This window comes from Anas acuta, chromosome 2, assembly GCF_963932015.1.
Source record: "Anas acuta chromosome 2, bAnaAcu1.1, whole genome shotgun sequence".
Lineage (NCBI taxonomy): Eukaryota > Metazoa > Chordata > Aves > Anseriformes > Anatidae > Anas > Anas acuta.
Window position 1 is genome coordinate 11,805,031 of NC_088980.1, and position 22,741 is coordinate 11,827,771.

Sequence of the window (22,741 nt, forward strand, 5' to 3'; positions counted from 1 at the left end):
AATCACAGAATCACAGATATCCTGAGTTGGAAGGGACCCACAAGTATGATAGAGTCCAACTCCTGGCTCTGCACAAGACCACAATCAGCCCCTATGTCTGAGAGCATTGTCCAAATGCTTCTGGAACTCAAGTAGGCTAGGCACTGTGACCACTGCCCAGGGAAGCCTGTCTCAGTGCCTGACTGCCCTCTTGGTGAAGAACCTTTTCCTAACACCAGCCTGACCCTCCCCTGATGCAGCTTCATGCTGTTCCTTCTAAGGAATATCCTTCTAAGAGTTGTGGAAGTATCAAAGTACCTTAAATCTGTGAGAAACTTGTGAAAACTTGTGGCAGTTATGTGAAAAGACAATGAAACCAATCAATCAAATCAAAACAAAACAAACAAACAAAAACCACAAGCCAAAACAACAACAAAAAAAGAAGCAAAACCCACTAAACACCACAAAACCAAAAAACTTCAGCAATCCATTCTTCATATCCATGTGTAACTCAGAAAGTGTTCCTTAAATCTCTCCCTCCCATTTACCCCACAGTCTGGAGCATGGTGATTGCTCCTTTAAAAATACATTCCAACAGTAAGAAAAAGGTGGTTTTCCGTAATTTACTTTTTTTTTTTTTTTTTTTTTTTCTTTTTCCTGAGTCAAACCGTCATAGTTCTTTTCCGTAGAGTGGTATCAGAGTACAGTTGCCACTTCTGTATTTGCTCCACTTGCACAGAATAATCTGAGCAAGGTAGGTGTGGGTCATTGTTTGCTGTTGATTCATTGTACAAAGACTCAAATACTCACCATGACATACCTGGAGCTGCACCAGGAATCTTTCTATAACTTGAAAGGTAAATATACTCAGTAAGGTGATATTAACCACCTTGCTGGCAATGGTCAGCACATCGACAAACTACAGAGTGCCCAGATTTTTGGATCTATATAAATAAAGATAAATAAAGATATTCATCTGTCCTGAGGCTGAGCAGTGACCGTTGTAGACACTTACATGCATCTATAGACAGCTTTAAGAACTGAAACTAAAGGGAGAGTTTAGGAAAAAGCAAGGAGCTTGAAAAGTGAGTGGAACAGTAACATATGAAAAAACTATATATACTTCACCCTCCTCACCCCCACCATTATTTTTGAATTGCTGAGAAAACCCAGTATAGAAGATGCTTGTACTTTTCAGTCTTGACTCATGTACTTGTTTTGAATAGGACTTTCTTCAGTTAAAGACAGGTCACTACAGTTACATGTAAATACTAACACGACTGCTTTACAAGTTAGAAAGCAACACAGGCTTTCTATAGAGAAATATTGTAATTAAGACCTCTGTTTTGCTAACACTTACAGTCTGTTTTAATTCTAATCATACAGTTCTCCCATCAATGTAATCAGGATTACTCTTGTGGCTAAAGATGCACAGATGCTTACGGGTTTGCAGATTTGGCTATTTAGTTAGTAGTTAGCAGTCAATTGATTCCACCAACTAATTAATAACGGAAGCAACACTGCATTTCCTATTTCAAAATCCAGTCATGAAGGTTGTTCTGTTAAAGGATTAATGAGATTTGTTTTGGCAATTCTTTACGCTTATTTGTGCTTCAGCTCAATGGTTACTTCCCAAAAGGAGACACCTCTTAGAGGTAAGGATAATGTTAGACTCAGAAAAGCTGGGAACATAAAGGTGTGCGCATTGAGAAGACAATATTATATTTATTTTTTTTTCCAATGTAGAAAAAATCAGCCTTTATTTAAGGAAAAAGTCATTCCTGCAGAAGAGGTATCAATAGAAAGATAAACAGATTTTGCCAAGTAAATTAAGATTTGTAAAGAATTCAAACCATTGGCATTACTGTCCTCACTGACATCAAGAGGAACGCCATGCACAGAGTGTCTACAGTTTGGGCTAAGGATCTCATTCTTTATCAGACTGCATTAACCTGTTTCCCCGTCAATATCAGCTGGCTGTGAATTCTACAGCTTATAGCTGTGCTCATTTCTCATCCACTTTAAATTTGCAGAGGATTAATTTAATTGACTGTTTCATTAGCCTTATGATACAGAAAAGGATAAAAAGTAATCCCTAGCTGCCAAAAGATCATTGCAGTAGAAAATGTGCTTGCACTCATACAAATATATATATTATAAACACATGAATGTATCTGTGCTGTTAAGAAGAGATTTTTGCATGGAGAGCCCTGCTCATACAGAATTATTCACTCTGTCATTCCTCCTGTTTTGCCCACCTGTGTCATTGAATGGAGTAGGAGCTGAGCGCTTAGCTGAGCTGTCCCCAACTGCAGAGTGGGGAGGGGATACTGAGCAACATCTGCTCATGTGCTTTGAAAGTGCACGTGGATGATGACTTTACTTGCTGGGTAAAGTCCTCACTTGCAGATGCTCATATCTCAAAAACTAGAAGAGCTAATTATTTAAAAATTAGGCAGTACTTTCATCAGTCAGACAGTAGCTTAAGATGTGCAATGTTTCTGAAATATGTTCATTTGTCTAGACTACATCAAAGGCATAAAACCATTTTTTTGGAGTCTGATGTGTGCGACAATTGCATATTGCTCCTCAGATTCTCTTTTCAGATTGAAAATCGCTCAGTGGTTCAAAAGAAGAATTCAAAAAACAACTGAAGTATAAAGGGATAAATTAAGATTCTGTGTAAAGATTCCCAATACAGTTAGCGGGTTTTGAAAAAGCATACATTTCAAATGACTTGTTAAACATTCTGTCTGCCAAAAGTAATAAAATAATAATTTGCAATAGTGAAATCTCTTTCATCAAAGAACCACAGAATGTGCTATAAAACTAGCAGCAAACTTATTTTGACTAGGAAGAAATTAAGATACAAAGAGGTTTAGGCCCAAATATCTGTCACTGTCACTGATATGATGTTATTCTGTGCCAGGATGGAAGAAATAGACGTTTTTTACACCTTCAAGAAATGACAGGCTACCCTCTCTTTCTGGCTTTGTGTTGGTTGACAAGATGTTCTCTTCTTGGTCTAGATGATCCTTAGGTCAGTGTCATCTCTTTCAAAGCATAAAATATTTCCCAAAGTCCCAGTGTATCTTCAATCTATTCTTCCTACTGAAATAAAAATACTTGAGCATACCTATGCTCATAATCCCTCCTGGATAGAGGGCAAGGGAAAAATGAAGTCCTTTGCTCAGCAGCTTCTTCAGCTTCCCCGGAAAGGAGAAAGGTCTCTAGACTGCAGTCACAACAGCAAGTCTTTCTTGCATCAAGTCTGTAGGCACCTGAAACATAATGTTTATAGACCAAAGAGGGTGAGGCAGGTGGGTGCTGCGTAGAAAATTGGCAGTTGTCTGCCCATGAGGTGATGTTTGTGTCCACGTGCTGTCCCCAGCCCCTGGGCTGCTCTGGCCCCAGCCTGTGTCACTGCTAGGGGGCTCCTCCGTCCCCAGTGCAGGACTGGGTGTAGGCCCTGGCTGCATTTCTTGTGGCTCCTGTTGACCTATTCCTTCAGCAGGTCCAAGTGCCTCTGGTCATCAGTGTTACTTTCTCCTCGCCCATGTCCCAGCATCAGTCATGAATCTGCCAGCTAGCTGCCCCAGCGCACCAGGGAAGAAGAGGCAGAAGCAATCTGCTGCTCACATGAGATACTCACAGTACTGCTGAGGGGACCTCAAGATGGGAGTTAAAAATCAAGTCTCACATTCATCTCTTGATCACTTAGCAGAGCTCCATCTGTGTGGGAAATGGTTCCTACACAGCTGAGGCAGCACGGGATGGGATCCAAGGCCACTTTCTGTCACGAGGTCCTGAAATCAGAAGCAGTGAGATATCATGCGAGGCTTTGTGGACTGAGCTGCTGTCAAGCAAGATAAAACATATCCCCCTCCAAGATGTCCAGCGGAGAGTAAAAATGCAGACTTTTGCATTTATTTCAAAAATAGGTTTCTTCTGATAAAATGTTTCCTGGAACAAATCCCAAACCTGTCTTTCTTTTGGAAACATTCCCAAATGCACTTACCTATTAAAACAAACAAACAAACAAACAAAAACAAACAAACAAACAAAAAATTAAGTATTAGAAATCTTAGATATCGACAATTTGAAACAAATATGAATCAAATTTCTTTCTTTGTCGGGTTCAGGCTTGGCCTCACAGCAGAGGGCTGCAATTGGCAGCTCTATCCTGACAAATCTGAGCAAAATCCTGGACCTGGACAACCTTTGGTGTGCAGATTCAAGTGTCATCATCTCTAATTATGAAGTTTTGAATATTTGGTGGAACAAGCTAAAAGAAAGTAATTTAACACTGGGTGTTGCAAGATTACCAGGTCCACTGACCGTTAGTATTTGTGCTAGTCACCTCTATTCACTGCAAGTTCATTTTGCAAATAATACAGCGCGTCATATACTAATTTATTTTCAAGCACCAGCTTTCTCAAGAAGCACAATGCAAAAACTGTCTTCATAAGAATAAGTGCCCATTAAACTGTTGCTTGTCAGAGCTCTGAAGCTCACATTGATGTTGAACTAATAGTGCCAAACAAAAGCTCTGGAATATTCCACTTCTCTCATCTTGGAAATCTTGGGAATCTCAATCTTGGAAACTAAAACCCACTGCAGGACTGTTTTCTTCCTACATTTGCATAGCTCCTACAGGCCAAAGTCCTCTTGAAGCCTGTCTGCCAACACCAACAAAGTACTATTTGTCTTTAGAGATGCATGGAGATGAATGAAAGGGAGGTGTCTGGTTGAGATACTTCATAGAAAGAGGAAGAGGTGGTTGTGTATTAAACAAACTAGAAAACAAAATAAGGGCAGCTGAGAAGGCAGGAGGGAAGCAACAACAGAGAGGGGAAATGGCTGCTATAGAATCATATGGGTCAGCAGCAGGGTTAAGGAAAGACCCCAGCCTTTCAGCCTAAAGTGAAGTTCTTCATTTAGAGGCCTATTTTTCACTGGCTAAGTCTGAAATGGGCTCACCTTCTACCCATAACATGCCACACTGTCACAGCACACCTGACTGGAGAGCAGGACACATGGCAAAGCACATGGTTTCCCTCTCTGTACAGTCTGTGTGGTTCCCAAAGCCCTCTGCTGCGGCCACAGCACTGCTCATGTGCCATGCTTCTCTAGCTGAAGATGTTTAAAAAACATTATAAAATACAGTCTTCTCATAAAAGTGTAACATAGGGTCCAAAGAGTGTTTTAATACAAGATGTGGGGAGTTGCTCATGAATTTGTTCCTTCAAATGCTAGCATTCTTGCATCTTAACATAAGCTTCCATCAGTTTTTGAGTATTTGTGCACTAGGGGGAAAACACACAAACAAGTCTATATTGTGAAATTTAATTTAAATTCAACAGTAAGCTCCAATCAGCTACTGCTTCAACACATACAATTAGGAGCAAAACCACATAGTTAAGAACCTTAATTTGATTTTAGAGAAAAATAAATTTACTGCAAGCTGTGAATATGGAGGATGTCTGAAAATCAAGCCTTTGCTGCTGCCAAAATATTTCAGTGTCTATCTTTAAATGCTGAGCTTAGGAAATCTGAATTAAAAGCAACAAATGCAATATACACATAAACACAAGCCCTGCCTATAATTGGAATGACTTTATCTAATTTTTATATCACCTGAATATTCCAGATAAAGATGGCTTTACAACTTTGCTGACATTACAGCATCTTTTTTTCTTGTATTGTGTCTATTCAAGTCAAAATTCATTTATTTGCAAATACTAGCCTAATGTACTTTTTAAATGAGAATCTTACAAGCAAACTGAAAACATAATTCCAGGCATTCCAAGAATAAAACAAAAATGCAACCAGCTTTCTGAAATTTCTGTGCAAATTTAAGAAGATAGATTATACTTATTTTATGACTAGGTTACTTTTTCTTCTGTTTGATATTGTTATTTTTAGACTTTTTTTTTTTTTTTTGCAAGTCATGAGAGTAGAGGATTTTTTTTTCTTTCTTTTTTTTTTTTTTTTTTTTTTTTTTTTTTTTTTTTAACCCAGTTGTCTAAAAAATCTGATTCATTACCCATGTGGGAATTCTGGTGGTACTTTGTAATGGAAGAGAAAACAAGAATTAGGAAAAGAAAAATCAATGTAGTCACTGAGCTTAAGGGCCACAGCTGAATTAGTTTCAGTACTGATGGCAAGGTACTATGATTTGAAAGGACCTGATAAAGTAAGAAAGAGGTAATAGTCATCAATGTTTTAAGTTTTCTAGAAATAACTTAGTACATAGAACAGCACCCCTGCATTGCACAAGCCCTACAGGCATTCTGTTTTTCTATCAGATCTTCACATTTCTTCAGAAAACAGGAAGAGTGAATGTTTAAAGACCTGAGTGAGAGGGAGATATGTCACGCAGCAAGACAGCTGCCAGCTTGGTGTTTCATAGCACTACCAGAGCAAAGGACATGACTCAAGATACAGCAGAATGAGAGAGGAGACCAAAGAGAGAACATGACCAAAGCAATGAGACATCATTTATTCATACTTTTATTGCCAGAAGTAAATAAAGTTACGCTTGTAATTACTGCAGCATATGTGGAACTAGAAGCAAAACTGCTGAAGCTTTATTGTCCAAATAGCACTTAAAGGTAGTTAATTTATACACAGGCACACTAAAGAAACAGTACCCATTATCACTGCTGTCCACTCTAACACATTAAATCTTCAGCCAGATTTAATTTAACAAGAAGAGCCTCAATCTGCCACTGCTGCAGTCTCTCCCTTCTGCACTTCACAGCTTCTTTTATGTGCCTGGAGAGAGAAGGAGGCCCTGTAATTAGCTGCTGATATTAACAGCCTTTCTTTTGCTTTATGAAGTTGGAAATAAATGGTCGCATTACCAAGCAGACTGCTGGATGCTCATCATATTTTGTTTTAAAGAGCTATTTAAGCTGGGCATGAGACCCGTTGTCTCTATGCTGCTTGCTCGGAGTTGTTTCTTGCCTTCATGTAAGGGAGTTTTTCATTCTGTATTAAAGCAAATTGAAGCCCTGGTTCTGTTTATGTTAACAGCAATTCTCCCGCCAAGGAGATTACAATCTCTAACATGAGAATATGAGGAGGAGCAGACAGCAGAGCAGTACAGAGATGTGTACCGATATCCTCTTCAGCAAATTACACATCAGAGTCTGAAACAAGCTATTTATTTTTTTTTTATTTTTATTTTGTCTAGTAAAAAATCAGATAGAGCTTCCTAGAAAGCAGGATATTCTCAGAACAGTGTGGCAGCAGTTTCAAAAGTCTTATATTGTCATTGCTTTTCACAGTACATTCGGGAGCTTAATTTTCTCTAACCTCTATCTCCAAGTCGGTCAAAATTGGCCAGAGGGCTAAAAAATTATTGGATGGGGTCAGAATACAGACGTAAGTTGGCAGAGGAAAGCGGTTAGTGGTGGAGGGCTCCCTTTAGTGCTTAAAACAATGCAGAAAGGGGCACACCTGGGTGAGTCACAACAGTCTCAGCAGTCAGAGGCTCACACCACATACAGTTTTCTGTTAAACGGGCAGAAAAGTAAAAGAAGAAGCTGCACAAAAGACAAAATTTCCCCTTTACTTTTGCATGACCAGCTTTTCCTGAAGCTTCCTGAAACAATTGGCCCTGCTTTCATTTCAGCACTTTTTCCATCAAGGATGTTTTCTTTTGTCCTCTCCACACTTTTATTTAAATAGAGAGAACTGCTATGATTTAAACAACTGGAAACATTTCTATAATGTTCAATGAAAAGCAAATCTCCTTGTTTAACTCTGGAGAATCACATTTACATAATGGATAAATCTTGCGTTTTGGTGAAGATATTGGCAATGATCAGCAGAGAGACGTTAGCACTCATTCTAAAACATACGTTTGCACTAATGTTTGCTTAAACTAAGTACCTGGGGAAGCTTGTTCAGAGATTTGTTGAACAATAAGAACACTAACCTTTCAGACTGAACCTCTGCAGTGGGAACCTTAGGGACTATATTAACTGACTTAATGGATTCTTGCATTTGCTCTAACATATATGCTTTTCTAACCCACTTTCACTCTTGCACAAATTAAACTCAAGCTCCCTTTTCAATACTCAAGTTTTCTTTTTCGTATTGCAGATATTTTATCCTGCTATCTACTCATTTTAAGCTCTTGATATGTAAAGACTTTATGGAGCAGCTTCCACTTCAAACTATTCTGGAAGCTGCAAATTCTGGGCAGTGCTTCCTCCTCTTGCCGGCCCATCAGTGAAATCTTTCCATATCCATACCCGCTTGTGGTTTGTGCGTGTGGAAGTGGCAGCAAAAGCTTGAGTTCACTACAACTGTAGAATAATGCTATCTACAGAAGTTTTTAATAGACTGAGTCTCTGCACATCCCTGCTTTTTCAATAAGTGATAGACATCTTCTGAAACCCCAATTTTTATCCTTAGTTGTACAGCAGTACTCTAACTGATGGTATCATCTACCCTTTCTTAGAGAATATTTTCTCTGCTAGAATGAAGAGCATGATTAGTTTAAAATTGAAGATCCTTATTTTACATAATTATATGTAAAGGCAGGAAATGTATTTCTATCATTTATTGAAGCTTTTTACAGGAATTCATCCCTGAATTCTGAAGAAAAGTACATTTTATATGTATAGAAAATATCAGCAGTAGCAGTCAAGAATAGCTATGGTAACAAGTCTAAGAGATTTTGACTCATATCATAGTCAGTGAATACAATCCCTTTATGTGAAATATCCCTGAAGACTTTTTCTGAACAAAATTATACAACTGTTTTTCCCAAAGTGTGACAGCATATTGCATGGCTGACACAAGACCTAGGAAATGGGTACACTGCAGAGTGCTCTTGTCACAATACATGCTTAGCGGTGTGCATGCACACGGGCTCTGAATGCATTGCATTACAAAAAGAAGGCACTTTGTTTAAGAGAAATTCATTTTACAAGTCATCATCTTTATAAATTTCAGGTAAAATTTTGGAAAGGAAAAGAAATGAAAAAGGCTGCTGAAAGTATCTTTGCACAGAAAGTTGTTTTTAAGCTGAGGTCAAAAACTTGAATAGCATTTTTCATTTTACGTGCATCATGAAGAATGCAGATCCTCATTGTTGCATTATCAGTGAATTTCAAGTAAGTTTGTTTTCATTCTCAAACCATAACCTATTAGAATGAGACCAGAGGAAGTCCATGAGGATGATAAAAGCGCTAGAGCACCTCTCCTTTGAAAAAAAGCTGAGAGAGCTGGAGATGTTCAGCCTGGAGAAGAGAAGGCTCCAGGGAGACCTTATAGCAGCCATCTAGTACCTAAAGGGGGCCTACAGGAAATCTAGGGAGGGACTCTTTGTCAGGGAGTGTAGTGATGGGACAAGGAGTAATGGCTTTAAACTAAAAGAGGGGAGATTTAGATTAGATATAAAGAAGAAATTCCTTACTATAAGGGTGATGAGGCACATGGAATATGTTGTACAGAGAAGCTGTGGATGCCTATTCCCTGGAAGTGTTCAAGGCCAGGTTGGATGGTGGGAGGTTTCCCTGCCCATGGCAGGGGGTTGGAATTAGATGGTCTTTAAGATCCCTTCCAACTCAAACTATTATATGACTCTATGATTCTATGATTGCTGTTTAGAATTGAAAATAAAAAGTTGTACTAGACATTATGGACAGTTTGCACTTCAAGGTCATCTACTGTAGGGTTCAACAAGCAAGTCCCGTGTTGAAACATCTATGGAAATTAATAAGAAGTAAACTAATGATGAATTTTATAACCATAAAGCAATTATAGTGTTATTATTTTTTTAATCATCGGTCTATTAATAAAATAGTTTCATTTGTAGATAAAAAATGTTATTTAGTACATTCATATAATGTCTCAAAGAGTGAAAAACTATGCTTTTACTAGCTAGTGTACATGAGCTTTATGGGAAACTTAAATACCTTCATAACTATAAAGAGGTTACTTTGACTTCTGATAAGTTTCACTGGTGAGTGAAGCCTGAGCTATGGCATCCTTCAAATGTGGCTTTGCCTCTGCTGACTTGACATTCTCCTGACTTATTCCCTTAGGGATCTGCAGCTTCAACCACTCAACTCTCTGTTGAGAGTTGTTTTTTTTTTTTTTTTTTTTTAAAAAAAAAAGCATAATCACATACTGAACTTTCTATCAAATGTCAGAAAATGAGAACTTGCCAGGAACAAAAGTTTCAACCCAAGGCTTGCTTTTAACAAGAGAAGTAGCACCACTGTGATGGTTTTATTTAACCTGTATTTAGAAAGCTGTAATGCATTCTTGGATGCTCCTGTGATTTGCGCTGTGATATGAATAGCCCAGCAGGCAAATGGTTATACATTCTGAGTTTTTCTCTTGCTTAACAGAAGATCTGTCATAGTATGTCACCTGCAAAGTGCATTTCCATGTCCTGTTTCTGACTGGCAGATGATTCCCTTCTGGGGAAGACAGGCCCTCACTTGCTCCTGGTTCCTAGTCTGATGGAGCTCACTTAGGTAATGTTGTAAGGTCACATCAGCATACCAGTGGAAAAAGAGAAACATTTTCCAGCCAGATACCTCCAGACTGCATTTCGAATACATCATCTACCCTCAAGATTTCCACAGCTTTGTGAACAATCTAAACACCAAATAACAAGGTATCTTATCACCTTATCAAAAGCTCAAAAAATCCTCCTTATGTAGACTTTATTCCACTTCATTTCTACATTCTTCCACTGAAAATATTTCCCATGAAGCTGTGAAAATTCATTACACTTTTTGGATCCATTACACTTTTGTGATCCATTATAGCAAGAGGAAAATCCTCTTATTTATGTAATATCTGTGCCAGCCTGCAGCTCCTCTGGATCTTCCTCCTGATATTCTGGCTGAAGTTCTTCCTGTGTCTTTCTGCTTACAGACTCCCCCAGAAAACCAAAGGTCTTATCTCTTTTATCTCCTTCTGGTTGTAGCTATAACTTAAAGGAGAAGCTTCAGTTTAATTGGTAACAGCTATGCACATCTATGCACAGCACTGTTGGGTGCCCCCCCAGGTCTTCCGATGCTCTCAGAGAGTGCTAGTCAGAGATTTTCTGCTTAATATCCCAGCTGTTTCCTCCTTCTGAACATCCCTTCTGTCTCTTTCTTCATTTGTTGGTGTGCATATTTGTTGGTGTGCATATTCATCTCAACCCTTAGTTCCAAGCCCCAGCTACTTTCCAAGGGCTACTTGTTATTCAGCATAGCTTACCTCCAACTCTTTCTATATATTCTCCAATAAAGATGCTCAGAAGAAGAATATCAGAACTGGACAGACACATGACAGCACCTTCTTGGCCCTGCTCCCATAACCCTGAATCTTAGATGGATTCTGAGCCAATATTGCATGTCATTACTCCACTTCCATCTCAGTTACAAAGGTGAATAATAATGTACAAACTGCTTTTGAATTCCAGGAGTTAACAAGCCTGTGTAGAGAATTTCATATTCTCTGAGGTATCACCATGCAGGTAGACTTCTTTATAACTCAATAACATGTGATTGTTCTGGATTATGTTTGAAGACCTCATTAAAACTTCTGGAGATCAAAATTCTTTAAAAAGATCTCTAGAAACTTTTTTTTTTTGAAGCTACAGTTTATCAGTTTGACCAAACAGTCTGCAGCCTCAGACTCATTTTGCTTATATATAGAGCCAGCCACACCTCCAGATGGACAGAGACTGACAGAGCCCCACCAGGAAAATATATTCTACAAAGACTTAGATGTCTGATAGGATAAGCTGAAAATACCTTTGCGTTCAGGCAGGTAATTTTCTTAGGTTTGGGCAGTTTAAAAAGATGGGTGTCCTGTTCAATCATCCCCTTTTCTTTATCTTCCCAAAACAGGAACAGAAAGAATTACTTCTTAATTTCTGTCTGATAATTACATGTTGCTTTCATCTAAGTATTAAGGAGCATTGACAGACAGCCAGAAAGCAACATTTAGTACTATGTAGGGCAGGTTGATTGGCTTATGTGACAAAGTAATCCATGACCAAAAAACTAGAATATGTTTCAGTCCTACCCTGCAGTCTTCTAATTACTGAATGCAAAGCAAGACTGCATGCTTAGCAGAGAGTAGAGCAGCCCCTTTTGGCAGCAGCACACCAGATGTAAAATGAAACTGCACACTGAATTTACACTTATCCATTTCAGTGAGCAGGGTTGTATTTGTGTAGTAAATGACAGAATTTGATGTTAGTTCTTCACATGCATCACACTGAAAATCGTGTTCTATTTTTTGGCATAACAGAAGTAAAGTATAAAGCCTCCTATTCAAATCATTGATCAAATTATAGTCATAAATAAAACTATGTGTTCAAAGTAAAGAGGAATTTGGCCCCATGATGGATTTTGTCTGGGAGATGGATTTATCACATACAATTTGATTATGCCAAATCCTTTACAGTAAAATAAGTAGTTCAGACTTATCACCCAGTATTTAAAAAATAATCAGGATTTTGCTATTCTTCACACACAAGCTTTCTTTGCCTCTACGGAGCTACACATTTGAGTTAAATGTCAGTGAAAATCACCAGTACAAATATAAAATGTGTCAGTGTGAATCATATCAGCAAATTTATGTGGTAATTGACACTGGCGCAAGCTTCATCTCATTCTTGTATGACCCAGTCTATTTTCGGCAGTCTATTTCTTCCATCCAGTTTCCTGAGAATTATGTACATATTTACTCCTCTAACAGTCACCTTTACAGCTTCTGGGATTCTTTGGCCAATTTCAGCCAGAGCTAATAGGAAGACATTTTAAAGATGTTGTATATGTACATACTTAATGGAAAAAGGTGATCCCTACAGATCAAAGACCTTGTTAACGGGCTTACAAGAGACAGGCAATAATATGAGCCCTTTATTACATGGCACAGTACATTTGTGACCATAAGTCACAGACCCATAGGAAATCAAATTTTCACTGTTTGAGGTGTTTGCACAATGGTCCAAAACCAAGGATTACAGGTGTCACACAGTGTGCTCCTACACTGAAAACCCACCATCACATTTCAACTTTTCCAGATCTTTATTGATGATTATTATATATTCTTCATTTATAGTCATCACAGAGAAACAAAATTTAGATAGCTGTATTACAATTTTTTTTTTTAATAAACCCTATATTGTTACATGTCTATTCATATATTCAATTGATAATGATAACATTGAACAGGTTTTCTTTGAACTATTTTTTGTTAATGCAACCAATCCAATTCAATTTCTCTGTTGCTTACAGATTTATTTATGTATGTGTCTTTCTAACACATTGTCCCATAAATAGGGACAATACATGCCATGGCAGAAAAGATAAAGGCCAGATTCTCATCTTAAAGAAACACATTAAAGTTTCTCTAATACAGGGTTGGTGCAGATTGTCTTGCTTTTCAAGATAATGTTATGCACCCTATGCATTTGGTTGTTTACAAAATCCATTCTTATTAGGGGACAGTTCATCAAACTCTGAGACAGCTAGAATCAAGTTAAGTGCATTTAACTGACCTTGCCAGTCTTCAGGATTACAGACTGGTTTGTGTTTGTTCTGACATACAGATGTCCAGATTTTGAGTAGAAATCATTCTTGTTTCCACAGGCCATGCAATTTTCCCCTAGAGAATAAATTCACCCAGTTGAAAAGGATGAATGAATATCGCTGGGTCAAAAAATATTGTAAGTTAGGGAACAATTTTCTTTGTTATTTTTCTCCTCTTATGAGTTTTCTGTCTTTTTCAAGGTTGCACTACTCAAAAGACTTCTTAATGAGTGGTTTTAAGAATTCTGTAGCCATCCCACTATTTAGAGATAGGATTATCATGTCAGGTTTCCAAAAGTGTATGTTTTCTGATATATAAAGAATGTATCAGTAGTGATTCAATACAGAGGAGGAAATACAAAGCATCTGACATCAGGTCCAGATTCCGTGATGTGATATAACTTATGAGCATCCTAGCTGCTGAGCACTCAAAAGACACATGAAGGGAAAGGATTTGTACATCAGAAACTGATGAGGACTGAACTCTCACCTTAATTTAACATGGACTGAACAGGCAAAAACTTGTGCATTACAGAGGAATATCACCATCTGAGCTGTTACACAGCAACAGACATGAATAGCATCTATTTGTCCACAAGCAGACACTTCTGCAGAAAGTCTTGGTCTTAGATTCCATGCACTGAAGTATAATTTTCCACAGAAGCAGATATAGTTCTGCAAGATCCCAGTGCTTTAACATTTACTCAGAGAAACCTTTCTGAATTCAGTGGGCTTCCTATGTACAAAAACATACTAGTAAACATAAGTAACTGGAGAACAGAATTCCAAATAAGTGGAAGATGACTGCTGCATCAAAGTGTAGAACAATGGTCTCAAGATGTTTTTGTTAAGAAGGATTGTCATTGGTTGCATGATTACATATACATGTCCTTCCTTGCAACCTATATATTTATTTATCTTCCTTCCATAAATGTCAAGAAATTGCTTAGCAACGCACAACCATGCCATCCTGCAGGACAAGTAGCAATATTTATGATGGTAGTGAAGAGAGAAAACAGTGCGTAATTAAGTGTCATAACTGCTTTAAAATTAAAAAAAATAAATAAAAAAAAGGAAAAGTCTAGATTAATTTCTCTGCTATATTTTCTGTATAAACATAATGGTCCAAAACCAATAAGCACTAGCACTGTATATGTCATGTGAAGGGTCTCTATAATGAAATTTTTCTCTTGCATTTAGTTGTCCCACTTCTTTATTGGTGGCTGTTATTGATTCTCCTGTTGTAATCACATCAGACTGCATTAGGAAACTACCTCAGTTTTTAAACAAAACCTCATTATCTAGCTTAACTCCTATTCCCATTTCCAGATACAATATGACAGTATTGGAAATGATAATATTGAACATTTCTGAAGTAAACACAGTCTTTTGGTTGCATTTGTTTCTTTTTTATCTTTAAACTATAAATTACTTTTTTCTCAGTCATTTATGTAGAGTTGGAATGGACTTTATACAACAAGTACCTGTTCAATCTGGTATTGTTACCAAGCAAAATCTTTCATATTCTAGTAGCTCAGCATGGCTGAGACCTCCCTCACTAGAGAACTAGTACCTCATATGCTTTCCTTACACAACAGCTGGGATTGCTAAATGAATCCCAGCACTATATTTAATAAAAAAGAGGAGTAAAATGGATGCACAGAAAGTTAATGTAATTTATGTTTGGAGACTGAAAAGAAATTTATTTGACTTCTGTAATCCCCATACTATGCTATAGCATTGAATTTCCAGTGTTCTGCAAAACAATTCAGGAAGAAAGGTTTACTTTGAGGACTTAGAGATGTAAATAGATTTTTTCAGTCTTAAACAAACAAACAAACATCCAAACCCATAGAAACATCAAATTCATATCCTAGATCCTCTTGGCTGCAACAATCCCAGCAGCTCTACAGAGCAAACAATCTCTATGGCATTACAATTTCTCTGCTTTTCAATATGCTTCGATTTTGTTTTTTAAAAAACATCTTGTTAATTGTCTTCTATACTGGCTACTACATGCAATGTTTCCAATGAGAGCTCTCTCCAGCAGTGAGGGCATGAGAGAAGAACCCTGTCCCAGCTGTGCTTAGCCTCCCTCAGAGCAAACATTCTTCTGGTTCGAAGCCTGTGGGGAGGAATTAAGCAACATTTGCTGTCTGAAGCAAGATGTACAACAGCCCAGTAACTTGCCTTTTTTCCCCCCGAGAAACAAAAGTGTTTATAAACTCCTCACAAGATGTACAAGCTTCTTTGATTAAACAAGCTATGTCCATTGATGATTTGCTGAGGGAAACTGTGTTAAGATATAAAAGAAGCAAATGGAACTATAAATTATTTACCCATGTATTTACTTAGGAGCTTTAATATTGCTAAGCATACTCTGCTATACAGAGATATTAACCTAAGCACAGAGTATGGCCTACATTTTTAACAGAATTGCTCTCTCAGTTTTATTTACTTGGTCCACTTCAAATTCAAATCTGCAGATAATATGACTTTGCTTTGCAGGTTATCACTGTGGAAGCAAAATTCACCTCACCCTTGAAACTTACCTATTTTCCTTTTGTAAATACTGCCTTTCCATACCCAGTTCTCTCACACTTACATTCAGTTAAACTCATTCACTTGTCCTGTCCATGCTCAGTTCAAGCATTTCATGTGATTTCTCAGTATTTGTTGGCATACAAGGTTGTTAGCTTCATCTTTTATTCCTTGCTGGGTTGATGCTTAGAGCCTACCTCAGTCTCACATCCTTTGAGCTAAAAGACTTAGGTATTTTATTCTCTTCAACAACTTCTTCCATATCATGTCATTCTTCAACTTTGTACCAATTTCACAACCCCAACTGAAATTATTACTTTGTCATTTCATCAGCAGAACATTAAATGATGGGGAACTTTTCTTTTTTTGACAACCTTTACCTTAACCTTCAACTACTCTATTAGGAGGCAATGATCATTGCTACAGAATTTTATCACATATATTCATATCTTATGCTGACTTTCAACTTTCCCTTTTCCCCTTAGCTTGAGTTAAAGTGCTAAATATGAATTACTTCATGGTGCACTGTAACTAAATGAGGGTAAATAGACAGTTCATGTTTTAAATCAGTACCTTGCCTCTGCAAAGGAATTTCATAGATTTCCATCAGAGATTTTTCTGTTCCAGGAGATGAGATTTTAATGGAAATGTTCTATATATACTTTCATTATACATTTTGAAATTGCCCAATGGGATGTATTAGAACTTAATATTGATATTTGCAATGTGAGCAAACCTGGACAAACATGGGCATGTATGTTGGTGGGAGATGTGGTGATTGGTGGCCGCCTTGGTCATAGCGACCATGAAGTGGTTGAGTTCAAAATTTATGGTGACAGAAGAAAAAGTGCCACCAAAACCTTATCCCTGGATATGGGGAAAGCAGACTTCAGGCTGCTCAGGGAACTAGTCAGCAAAGTCCCCTGGGAAGCTGCTCTTGAAGGCCTCGATGCCCACCAGTGCTGGTCATTCTTTAAGCGATGCCTCCTAGAAGCACAAGATCAGGCAATTCCTAAATATCGCAAGTCAGGCAGGCGGGGCAGGAGGCCGGCGTGGCTGACCAGGAACATTCTAATGGAGATTAGGTGAAAACAGAGAGTGTTTCGCTACTGGAAGGAGGGCCAGGTGACATGGAAAGAATACAGGGATGCTGTTCGTGTTTGTAGGGAGAAAATTCGTGTAGCCAAAGCACACCTAGAGTTGAAGCTGGCTGTGTCTGTGAGAGAAAATAAAAAGTTTTTTTTTAGATATGTGAATGGAAAAAGGAGAACTAAAGAATACATAGGGCCGCTCCTTGATAGGGAAGGTCTCCTCACAGACAATGACATAGGCAAAGCAGAGACGCCTAACGCCTTTGCCTCTGTCTTCAATGCCGATGATGGGCTTCGGGACCCAGGGTGCCCTGAGCTGGAGGACTGGGACGATGGGGATGACAAACTCTCAACCGACCCTGAACGTGTGCGGGATTTGCTACTCCACCTGGATCCCTACAAGTCCATGGGTCCGGATGGGATTCATCCCCGGGTGCTGAAAGAGCTGGCGGACGTCATCGCGGAACCTCTCTCAATTATTTTTCAATGATCCTGGGAATTTGGAGAGGTCCCAGTAGACTGGAAGCTGGCAAATGTTGTGCCGATTTTCAAGAAGGGTCAGAAAGAAGACCCTAGCAATTACAGGCCTGTCAGTCTCACGTCAGTGCCTGGTAAAATCATGGAGAAGATGGTTCTCGAACTTATTGAGGCGCACCTGGAGCACAAAGAGGTCATTGGTCCCAGCCAGCATGGGTTTGTGAAGGGTAGGTCCTGCCTAACTAACCTGATTTCCTTTTATGATAAGATCACCCGTATGGTGGACCAAGGGAAACCAGCTGATGTGATTTTTTTGGACTTCAGCAAGACTTTTGACACGGTTTCCCATAGGATCCTACTGGACAAAATGTCCACCATACAGCTAAATAAAAACATCATACGATGGGTGAGCAATTGGCTAACGGGCAGGGCCCAAAGGGTTATGGTGAATGGGGCTGCGTCAGGCTGGCGGGCGGTCACCAGTGGGGTCCCTCAAGGCTCCATTTTAGGGCTGGTACTTTTCAATATTTTTATAAACGATCTGGATGTAGGAATAGAAGGTATTTTGAGCAAGTTTGCTGATGACACCAAACTTGGAGGAGTTGTGGACTCAAATGAGGGTGGAAAGGCCTTGCAGAGGGATCTGGATAGGTTGGAGAGCTGGGCGATCACCAACCGCATGAAGTTCAATAAGAGCAAGTGCCGGGTCCTGCACCTGGGACGGGGAAACCCTGGCTGCACGTACAGACTGGGCAATGAGACGCTGGAGAGCAGCCTAGAAGAGAGGGATCTGGGGGTCGTGGTAGACAGCAAGTTGAATATGAGCCAACAGTGTGCCCTGGCAGCCAGGAGGGCCAACCGTGTCCTGGGATGCATCAAGCACGGCATCGCTAGTAGGTCAAGGGAGGTGATTGTCCCGCTCTACTCTGCGCTGGTGCGGCCTCACCTCGAGTACTGTGTGCAGTTCTGGGCACCACAGTATAAAAAGGACATGAAACTGTTGGAGAGTGTCCAGAGGAGGGCTACGAAGATGGTGAAAGGCCTGGAGGGGAAGACGTATGAGGAATGGCTGAGGGCACTGGGCCTGTTCAGCCTGGAGAAGAGGAGGCTGAGGGGAGACCTCATCACAGTCTACAACTTCCTCGTAAGGGGTTGTCGAGAGACAGGAGACCTTTTCTCCATTAACGCCAGTGACAGGACCCATGGGAACGGGGTTAAGCTGAGGCAGGGGAAATTTAGGCTTGACATCAGGAGGGGGTTCTTCACAGAGAGGGTGGTTGCACACTGGAACAGGCTCCCCAGGGAAGTGGTCACTGCACCGAGCCTGTCTGAATTTAAGAAGAGATTGGACTGTGCACTTAGTCACATGGTCTGAACTTTTGGGTAGACCTGTGCGGTGTCAAGAGTTGGACTTGATGATCCTTAAGGGTCCCTTCCAACTCAGGATATTCTATGATTCTATGATTCTATGTTTGCATCCCTGGAATCTTTTCCTTATGGAAATTTTAATAAAACAAAACAAAACAAAACAAAACAAAACAAAACAAACAAACAAACAAACAAAAAAACAAATAAACAAGCACCTTGTATTTTAACAGAGAGTCTCGCAGTTTTCCCTCTTCAGTTTTACTTACCGAAAACTACATTGACCTATGATAGCTATCCAAATGTTTGTTTTGTTGTTGTTGTTGTTGTTGTTTTTCCTCTGCCTCAGTTGTTTCTAAACCTATTGCACTGACTAAATCATTTCCACCTTCAGATTCTTCAGTTACACTTATAATTTAAGTTTGTAAAGAAAGAAAGTTCTGTTCCGATCACAAACACTACTGCTCAGCACAGAAATAAGAAACTTGCTGGGACTGGAGTGTCAGAGCATGTATGTACTTAGAGTGGGGCTCTAGGACTCAAACCTGATTTCCCTATTATCCCTACAATTTAAAGTGAAGCTGTCCCCATTTAGAAAAGTTTGGAAGGAGATCTGTATTTGTGGCCTTCAGGTAGAAGGTGAACATGGGGAGAATTGGTATTTTTGAGTTTGTATCAAGACTGGGTTTTGGTTTTAAGAGACTGGAAATGTATAAAAAGGGAAAAGATCATTCAAAGGAGACAGCGGGTGGTAAAACAGGGTAATCAGAACATGTAAAAACCTATGCAGACTTTTCAAGGTACCAAAAGAAAAATAAAATCTTACAATTTCATTTTTAAAACCCATAGCTCCTTTCTTTTTGGAGATTGCTTCAAGAATCAAAACCACGGTCAAGGAACTCTTTCTTTCCAAAAGCAAAAATAAAAATAAAAATAATAAATGAAATTACAGGCTTTTGCCTTTCCACATGTCCTTATTAGATGCATTCTCTTCTGTGTAGTAATGGGGTGTGACATTAGGTACTTCAGCATAGATTTAACCTCACTGGTAGTTCAGCACAAATTTAATGTAACTAATAATTCTCAGTTGTCATTATTCCCATTATGCCATCATCTTCCAAGGAGGACCATGTGTTGAATTCCCATTTTGTTGCTTCTACGCCCTTCAGGGAACTTCTTGGCACTCTGGTCTTGGCTCATTTTCTTTCTTGTTGTCTACCTCCATGGCCCTGGTTGTGGGGATGCTCCTTACAGGTACACATGGGAAGGAGGAGATGTTATTCACTTGTCTCTGCCTTATCTCCCAATGGAAATCAGGTTATACCTTACAGAGCCCTTGTCCATTCCTTGCAAGCAGCTGAACTAAAAATTTGTGTTTCACAGGGGCATTGTTCCCTCCCACTGATATAAACCATGAACTTGAATGTTTTAAAGTTGCATTTAAGGCAAAGTCTGCTCTCAGGAGCATCTATGTAACAGCCCTACTTTAACTAGGGCTTCATACTTGTTTCTCAAGAATGTGGAAAGAGGTCTCCACCACTTCAGCAACATTTACTCTTGTAAAGAAAATGCAAAGTATTCTGTCTACTCCAAGAGAAGATGGGAAATTTGTAGCCTGTTCACACATATGTATTAAAAGTTTAGGCTTTTTTTTTTTTTTTTTTTTTTTTAAGATTTCCAAACCTTGGTTAATTAGCCCATTGTTACCTGAAAAATGTTCAATTCTGAGTCTTTCAATGAAATAACACTTATGGTAGAACTGTATACAATCTTTCTGTGGTAAATTAAAACTGACTGTGACAAAACCCATTGTCAGAGCCTGAGGTCTGCACGTTTTACTCAAAAGAATCATCTAAGCCAGCAGTTTTTTGTTTGTTTTTCAGCATTAGTAAAATCTTCATGATTTATAGGCTAGAAAGAACAAAATCAAGAAAATTAAATGTGGTTTTGAATTTGTCTGAATTTTTTAAGGTTTTATGTCAAAATTACAAAAGCTTTCTATTTCATACTAAGAAACTGAGAATAGAGTATACCTTAACTTTGAATTTTACCTCTAATTTAAGTTTTTTAAAATGAAATAAATATTCCTTAAATTTCTTTTAGGTAGCTGCCACCCTCCGTGATTAGGATTCTATTCACTGTTGCCTTTCTGCAGGTATTGTAATTATAGCTTGCAAACTGAAAGCAGAAGATAATCATTATCTGCACATGTTTACAAGTTAAAAGCAATGCTGAAATATATTTTATTGTTCCAAACTGAAAGGGTGAATGTTCTCACACATTTCTTACCCCACTGCACTGCAGTGCTATTTGGTGCTGGTGCACAGATTCCTATCCAAAATTATTCTTGTGTAATTTCTTCAAGAATCAGATGGTAATTCTGAGCATAGACATAATAAAAATGTTCCAGAGATTGTTATAGCTTGCTCTACACACTGGTGTGTTTAGCTTTGAAACAGAGAAAAGTCCTAACAGTTCTAGTTGGTGGCTTCAAATGCATGTAATCTAGCATGGTTCTGTTTAACACACAGTAATTGAACGAAAAAAATAATCTCAAGAAATGTCATCCAGCTGCGAATGTCTGCTGTAATTGTTTACTTGACTGAAAATCTTAAATCTTAGTGCTTGAGACTATACATTCATTAGAGATGCCAGAATCCTACAAGAAGCTACATTTTTTCTAGCATTTGAAAAATAAAATAAGAAAAAAGAAGGTTTTCCCTATGTATTTTTTTACCAGAGTATTTGCAAAACAATATATGAACCAAGCAGTGTTCTCCAAAAGTGGCACCTAATTCTCACATGTGTTGAATAGCTGTTCTGTGAGAAATCAAGACGGAGCAGGAGGAAAACGAGGTGTTTCCTTCCTTCCCTGCCTCTCAAAAAGTAAGGAAGTCTTCATCCTCCAAAACAGAATAATGTAAAAAGCAGCTATCAGTAACATCAAAGCCCATTTAGATTTCTAATTGTATTGTTGTAACAACTAAAGGCTGCGCATCCATCATTGTTCCCCACAGAAAAATACACAAACAGTAAGCTGCTAACACACTTTCTTAGCTACAGAACTATATTTTGTGGCTGGGTATGTTTGTTTGTGTATGGATTTCTTGATTGGAAGCCTATGAACATAAGTGTACTTAAATCAACTGGTGAGACAACATATTCTGTTGTTCTGTTTATCTTACCTGTTCACTTTATATAAAGACTACATTCCTCAACTAGCTGAAACTTCAGGGACAAATTCACCTCAAAGTGATTTGTTGTTTTTGAAAGTGAAGATTGATTTGATACAAGGTAAGAAAGAATTTCCTGTAGTAGTAGTCTGATATAGTTGGAAACTGGCAAATTTTGAATATCTCCAAGGCTTTTACAAATGTGCAGTCAGTAGGCTGCGGCTATTTTTGCGGACCTTTTCTAAAGACCTTTGCAGATAGCATTTGGAAATGAAGGCACTTACCACCATTAGAATAGCAGTCTTAATGCTTTGGGAAATACTTTCAACTAATGTTCCCGCTGGCAAATTGACTATCCATTTCTTCTCAAAGAAGTCTAAGATGTAAATGGTCTTTTTCAGAGTACGGAGGTTGTGCGTCAAAACCTGCTGTTCAACAATCCCAGCTGCATGCATCTTATTATCCCAGTGCTGATTACAAGATCCCATTGACCACAAGCTGCCTGTCTGCCTGTCTAGATGGTGTGATTAGTGTATAATCAATCTTTAAT